Raw genomic sequence first — 8,005 nt, forward strand, 5'->3', positions numbered from 1 at the left:
AGAGAGAGAGAGAGAGAGAGAGAGAGAGAGAGAGAGAGAGAGAGTTGGGTGAGGAAGGACAGAGGAATCTCTTAGAATAGTAAGCAAGTAGAAAATAGACAGAGAGAGCTCTTCAGAGAGAAAGCAGAACATAGAAGCAAACTGGAAAAGCCGTATCAAGCAGAACACAGTTGGTCAACTTGAATTCACAATTTGACTTCAAGTCCTTCTTTTTGCTGCTCCCAGACACTCCTTCTTTCAGAGCCCCTGTTCGACCTAGGTTGGTCCTTGGTACCACTTTTTTTCCCTCTGCATATCCATGTAGATATTTTAGAAAACACCAGATGACTGGGCGGTGGTGGTGCACACCTTTAATCCCAGCACTTGGGAGGCAGAGGCAGGCGGATTTCTGAGTTCAAGGCCAGCCTGGTCTACAAAGTTTGTTCCAGGACAGCCAAGGCTACACAGAGAAACTCTGTCTCAAAAAAACAAAAAACAAACAAAAAAAAAAAGAAAGAAAAAAAGAAAACACCAGATGACCATATGTGATTGGTATTATCTCAGGGTCAAAATTCTTCGATTTTATGATAGTTTTTGTTGACTTCACAGGTCTCTCCCATTTCTTTCCATCTCCTTTGTACATACTTTTCAAGAGTCTATTTTCCCTAAGAACCCTACTTAACATAAGACTGCAGGAGTTTGTCACCCCAACTTTTTTAAATATTTCCCAAAACAGGCAGGTAGCAAAGCAACAACAACACGTTGGGCAAGAATCCACTAGAAATTTAAGTTAATTAGCCCAAGTTTCCTTTTCTTTTTTTCTTTAAGATTTTATTTAATCATTATGTATTCGTAAACCATACCTGTCTTCAGACACACCAGAAGAGGGCGTCAGATTGCATTACAGATGGTTGTGTGTCAACATGTGCTTGCTGGGATTTGAACTCAGGATCTGTGGAAGAGCAGTTGTGAATTATGGGCCAAACAGCAAATCCATGGCTCTGAGTTTATTGTTAGGGTGTTTTCAGATAATTTAGTTAGAAATAGCCTAGAGTAGTTAACGGAGAACAGTCCAGATTACTTTACATAGATAGTTGGTTTTCAAAACATCAAAAATCCACAGAATGTGACATCTAATGTTTTTTTATTCTTTTGTTGTTGAGACATATCTGCTCCTTTGTGATTTCAAAGAAGAAAGGGAACATGTCTATCTCTAAGTGACATAGTGCATTGTGGCCCAGTAGCCAATGGACAGAAATTGCCTATCTCTCCTGAAGACCTGTACCATCCTTGAGAGGACACAAGTCACAGGATAGGACAATTTAGTTCTGCCAAGACAGAATAAGCCAGTCCTTAGTAATTCCTGTTTTTCATGATCTGTCAGAATATTCTAGGCCAGAGGGCTGACGACTGATGCTCCAACTTCCTGACCTACTGGGGTTGTATATGTAGGCAGCTGTTTCTAAGATTTGTCTCAGTTCTGGAAGCTGTTTTGGGTTTCTTATATTTTCAGATAGTGTTGGTCATTTCTGTATTTCTGACAATGTTGAAAGGCTACTTACCATCTCATAGTCTACACAGGCTATTGAACATTGAGATAATATATTTGAGAAGATAATTTTCAGAGAGTATACAAGCTAAACCAAGACATAACATGAGTTGATATAGTCTTGTAAATTAAGGTAGATGACAAGAGAATTTAATTGACAAAAATGATGGACAGAGTTTTAGTTGTGTCTTGTACTTTATAAATTACAAAATGGAAATAGTTGTGCTCAATTTATATATATGATAAAAGAGTCATTCATTTGTTTTTTGTTTTTGTTTTTTTTTTTGTTTTGGAGACAGGGTTTCTCAGTATAGCCTTGGCTGTCCTGGAACTCACTCTGTACACCAGGCTAGCCTCAAACTCAGAAATCTGCCTGTCTCTGCCTCCCAAGCGCTGGGATTAAAGGTGTGTACCACCACTGCCCGGCTAAAAGAGTCTTTTAATTGGACTGAAAGGGGGAAGTGTTGTGGATAGCCCTGGTGCTTTTTGTATATGATGCTAATTCATCTTCCCTGGGAAGGGTTGCCTGGGACAAGTAGGGAATCATGAACTCAGGACTTCATGTGACCCTTCTAATGAATAAAGAACCCAATCACTGGGTAAATAGGTGGGACTCAGAGAGAGGAAGTGAAGCAGGAGAAAGATATGTTCCTTTGAGACAGGGACCATGGGAGGCGAAGACATAGAGAGCTGAAACCCTGTTTCAGGTGGTGGATCCATTTAGATCAGCTACCAGAGGACTTAACTTAGTGTGACTTATACTTTGGATGATAGTTGTTGCTCCGAGGGATTGAGTTACCATTGATTCTGAACTAAGTTGGGTGGTGTTTTCCTTCATGTAGCAAATCGACTGGGTTCCAGAGAGAAAAGAATGGCAGAAAAGCGTCAGTTTCTCCGAAGTATACTCTAAAAGGCTTTAGGAATTTTCAAGCATGCGACTGTTGTGATAGTGACGTGCCGGTGGGAACTTAGGTAGCTGGGTGTAGATTTTGGAGCTCTGAGTCAGAGAGTCTCCACTAGATGAGAACAAGCCAGCTATGGCCATTAGTATCTCGCCAGCCGGCTGACCTAGGCTTGCAACTGATAGTGTGGGTTCGTTTTTAATATTTCCCACAACATTACGTTATTCCTATCTTTTGTAGCCTTTGAGACCTCCCACATAAGACCTTATCACTGATGAATGACCCACTGTTATAGAATACTGTTGTATTTAAGAAGTAATTCTGAACATATCTTTGCTCTTTGAATCGCCCCATCATTTGATGTGTCTAGATTTGCACTCTCCTGTCCCTACTTACATTTTACGAAAGTATAACCTGTGGCATGATTTAAGGAAGATAGCATATGCTAAATGAAAAATCTACTGATACTAGATCTTTCTTTATTATTAACCAGAGCTGGATGTACCCTTTTGTTAAAGAGATTGTCTCTTCATTAATCATTTGATTGTGAGTTGGGTGATTTCTCATAGGGAAATCATATTAATTTTAGAATAGCTGTATCTTTAGTCTTTAAAAAAAACACTTCTAATACCAGCTATGTTGACTCAGGGTACCATACTCTTGATCCTTAGGTCTATGACCATGTTTTTTCTCTTTATTAAATTATCTAAATTCTTAATTTCAAGTATAAAAACAGTATAAAAACAGAGTTGTAAAATTGCTCACTTGAGTCATGTAATGAACTGTTCATTGCAGTATCAGGGAATGATTTGCATGTGGAGCTTGTTTTATGCCTTCAGATCAGAATTGGAGGAACCATTTATTGTGTACAATGCAGGGTGAAACAGGAAAGGCAACAACTATATCACAAACTAAAATTTAAACATGAGAGCTACAGGGTAATTATTGTGAAGACGAGTTGGATGGAGGCATTATAAGTCATTTTGTAATATACTACCATGTATTAATTAATACATGTGAATGAAAACAGAACAAATTGATGGGTGTACAATTTTGGTAAATGAGTTTGAGTCAATGAACACTGAGTATTCCACTTAGAATACAGAAATCCAGTTTCCTGTCCTAAGATGTGTGTATTACTCTTTGAAATAGTTAAGTCATCTCAGGAATTTGAGACATGGGCCATTGTCTAGAGCTGTATGTGTCACTTTACAGATCACAGTGGGTAACATAGCACACATAGTCATGGCCAAACCATATAATATGAATGCCATTGTCTACCAGGCAATAGCCTGCTCTTATTCAATGTCAATATAACTATTCATATTTTCTATTTTATTTATCTTTTTAATTAGTCAATTGTTAATATGGAAGACCTTACCTAACTTCTTTTTCTTTCTTTCTTTCTTTCTTTATTTATTTCTTTATTTATTTATTTAGTAAGACCCCGAAAATGGGGAGATCCTTGCTCTAGTCTCCAGATGGTGCAGACCCCCCCCCCCCTCGTGAACTCACAAGAGACCATCTTTGATGCAAATTGCACGAGGCTTTATTTGGGGTTCAGATCTCTGGGGATGACTCATATCCCACACAGGGGGTAGAGTTGACCCTGAAGGGGAGAGAGACCTTTCTTTTTATGGACCCTCCAGGGGGAAGAAGGGAGGAGGGAATAGGNGATTTCCATATCACATGGCCTTGGGCCATCAATCTGACAAGTTTTAGCTTCCTGATTTGAGATGACTTACAAAGAATGGGTATAGGAGGGGTGAGGGGTTGGAGTCTTGTGCAGGAGCAGGTTACCAGGAAAGTTTTTCACCTGTAGCCTAGCAACCAAAGCACACAAATTCTTGGCAAAAAGCTACAGCAATCAGCAAACGCATGAGTTCACACAACAATCAGGACGTAAGCAAACACAAATTTAAAGAGTATTCAAACTATACAAATGGTTTTAAGCTACTGGGGCATAATAAACTTTTACCCTTCACCAGCAATAGAATCTATTTTATCAATCTAGGGTTTTAATGATTTCTTTTGTCTTGTCAAAGCCTTACATTTTATTTATTTATTTATTTGGTTATTTGAGACAGGGGTTCTCTGTGTATCCTTGGCTGTCCTGGAACTCACTTTGTAGACCAGACTGGCCTTGAACTCAGAAATCTGCCTGCCTCTGCCTCCCAAGTGCTTGGATTAAAGGCATGTACCACCACCGCCTGGCTCTTACCTAACTTCTGCAGATAGATTTTTCCAGAGTTTTTCTTCCCTTACCTGTTAAATATGCTTGGGGGGGGGGAATGTTCAGTGTTCTTTACAGCAGGCTGACCTCTATAAGTAATACACAACATTAAATTCTAGGTTTTTTATATATAGAACCCACTCTCATGGTCACATGTACTTTGTGAAATGGTTTCTATGTAGTGCATACTTGAACTATATCGTACACTTAAATATAGTGATTGGACTGAGTGTTTCCTGGAAATTGATCCATAAACTGTAGTGTATTTTAAATATACTGGCAATGAATTGGATGGATTTATACTCCCCAGTCTGTCCCAGATTGACAAAGTCAATATGTACCAAGTTTTCATGCTTATCTCTTAGCATGGCTCACTTCCTTAACTGATCCTAAAGGGACACCCTCAACTACAGTTGGATCCCCAAGCAACCTAGAATGTTCTGTTCATCAAAGAATTCAGTTTTATTGCACTTCTCCATGCCCTTTTAGTATTTGAATCACACATTTCATATTTGCTATACTTGATCAGAACGTTCTTTGTGAGAGTGAACTAGTCTATGCTGGGCTTTTCTGAGACTTCTTTTGTAAAAGTTATTCATTGTAATCTGTCTTAACCTCAGGTATACTCTTGAGATATGTGGGGGAAAAAAAGTCCCATTCTTCACCAAGATATCAAAAACAAAAGTCTCTAGGTGACAAAATAGAATTCTAAATTTCACTAAAATATTTTGGTTCTGCACATATGAAATCATTCTCAGCAGCAATGTTTTCCATGTCGCTGTTGGATGATCCATTAAACCCCTTTTAAATCATTCCAGGGCCTCCCAAATCCACCTTCCCATAATCCACATATGGACAAATAAAAACATGGACTGGCCTATCACAGGAGGAACTCAGTCTCGGTACCAACTTATGTCTCAGTTATGTTTTCCACTACAACCAAAGCAACTCTTAAAAATGACAATTAATTGGGGCTGGCTTACAGGCTCAGAGTTTCACCTTCATTATCATCATGTCAGGAAGCCTGGCATTATCCAGGGAGGCATGGCACTGGAGGTGCTGAGAGTTCTACACATTTTTGGATGAGGAACAGCAGACAGCCTTCCAGAAAGCAAGGAGGAGGGTATCATTGCCCACCCTCACAGTGACAAGGTCACAAACACTCCAACAAGGGCATTCATCCTAATAATGCTATTTCCTGGGCTAAGCATATTCAAACCACCACACCCCTATCCATCCATCACTACCTATTCATTTTCTCTCCCTAAGGATATCCAATTCTCCTACAAGAACCTCACTTTATACCTATCTTTGTGGTCCATTGATAGAAGTGTTCATATCTTTGGGTATATGAACACTTTCAATATAGTACCTGTCATTCTATCAAAAGCAATTAAATAACTAAAAGAAATAAATGCAATATAAATTGAATGACAAGAAGTCAAAGTAAGAATAGTTACAAGTGATGGGATAGTATACATAATCTACCCCACCGATATTACTAAAGGTATTCCTATTGCTGAAAAACACCTTCAGGAAAGTGGCTAGATACACTCCCTATCACCACCACACCCAAATCAGTAGCCCTCCTTTATCTAAACAATAAATGAACTAATTAAGAAATTCTGCAAATAACACAGTACAATAGCCATAATTAATATCACATTGTTGCTGTAATAAAGCAAGTGAAATGAATGTATGAAAAAATATCAAGTCTCTGAAGAAAAAAATTGAGAAAGATGAGAAGTTTGAAAAACTCCCATAGTCATAGACTAGTATTATTAACATAGTGAAAATGGGCATCTTACCAAAAGAAATCTACAACTTTCCATCAAAATTCAAACACAGCTATTTACAGAACTTGAAGGAGCAATTCTCTATTTCATAAGCAATAACAGAAATTCCCGGTTAACTAAAATAATTCTGCATAATAAAAGACCTTCTGCAAGTTTCTCCATCTCAAGCTGTATTGCAGAACAATCATAGTAAAAGCTTTAAGGTATTTGATTATAAGGAAAGGTTGATTAATGGAATTGAATTCAAGATCCTGAAATAAACCCACACAACTATGGACACTTGATTATTGACAAATAAGACAAGATGATACAATGACAAAATTGACAGCATCTTCAAAAAGTGGTGCCATTCTAACTGGATGTCTGTAAAGGGAAGAAATCTAATAGATTGATATCTATCACCCTGCTCGATACTGAAGTCCACGTGGATCAAGGAACTCAACAGAAATCCATATACACTAAATCTAATCCAAGAGAATGTAGGGAATACCTTGAATTCTTTGGTACAGGAGACAAAATCCTAAATAGAACACTAATAGGTCAGGCTCTAAGTTAAATATAACTTTGTGAGACTACAAGCCTCTCTGATCACAAAAAGTGGGCTACCATGACTGCCCTCTGAGGGACCCAACTAGCACCTGAGTCAGATGCATTTATTTACACCCAACCAAATGACAGAAGCAGCTGACCCCTGTTGTTGAGTTGGTGAAGGCTGAAAGAAACTGAGAAGGGTGACTTTGTAGGAGGATGAGTGGTCCTGGTTAATCTGGACTCCCAAGAACTTTCAAACACTGGACCACCAAACAGACAGCATAAACCAGCTGATAAGAAGCTCCTAACATATATACAGTAGAGAACGTCCATGTCTGTGTTCTTTCAGAGATGAAGCACCTAACCTTCAAGAGACTGGAAGCCCCAGGGAATTTAGAGGTCAGGTGGAAAAGGGGTGGGGTGTGGAGCAGTCAAAGGTTGGATGGGGAGGGGCAGGAATGGAATATGGAGTGTAAAAAATGAATTACAAATAAAATTAATTAAAAAAATAAAAAACATTTATTTAAAAAATGAATTCACATTGTTACTACCCTACTTATGACCACCCTGATGGACTATCTTCTTTTTCTTTTTCTTTCTTTTTTTCTTTCTTCCTTCCTCCCTTCCTTCCTTCCTTCCTTCCTTCCTTCCTTGCTTGCTTGCTTGCTTGCTTCCTTGCTTTCTTGCTTTCTTTGGTTTTTAGAGAAACAGTTTCTCTGTGTAGCCCTGGCTTTCCTGGAACTCACTCTGTAGACCATGCTGACCTCTAACTCAAAAAATCCACCTGCCTCTCACTCCCAAGTGCTGGGATTCAAGGCATGCCACACCACTACCTGACCTTAGGTTTCTTTTAACTTTATTGTTATGGTGGAGATTGCCTTTATACTCTCCCCTTCCCCCTCCATGCCTATTTGGTCCATAACTGCTCATGTTACTCTTTGTTGCTCTCTGAGTGTCAGGCAGGTTCTGGAGTTAGTAAGACAAAAACAAATGCACACAACTTCTTCCCACAAAC

The sequence above is a fragment of the Mus pahari genome, unplaced genomic scaffold (genome assembly GCF_900095145.1).
Source record: "Mus pahari unplaced genomic scaffold, PAHARI_EIJ_v1.1 scaffold_10217_1, whole genome shotgun sequence".
NCBI classification, from domain to species: domain Eukaryota; kingdom Metazoa; phylum Chordata; class Mammalia; order Rodentia; family Muridae; genus Mus; species Mus pahari.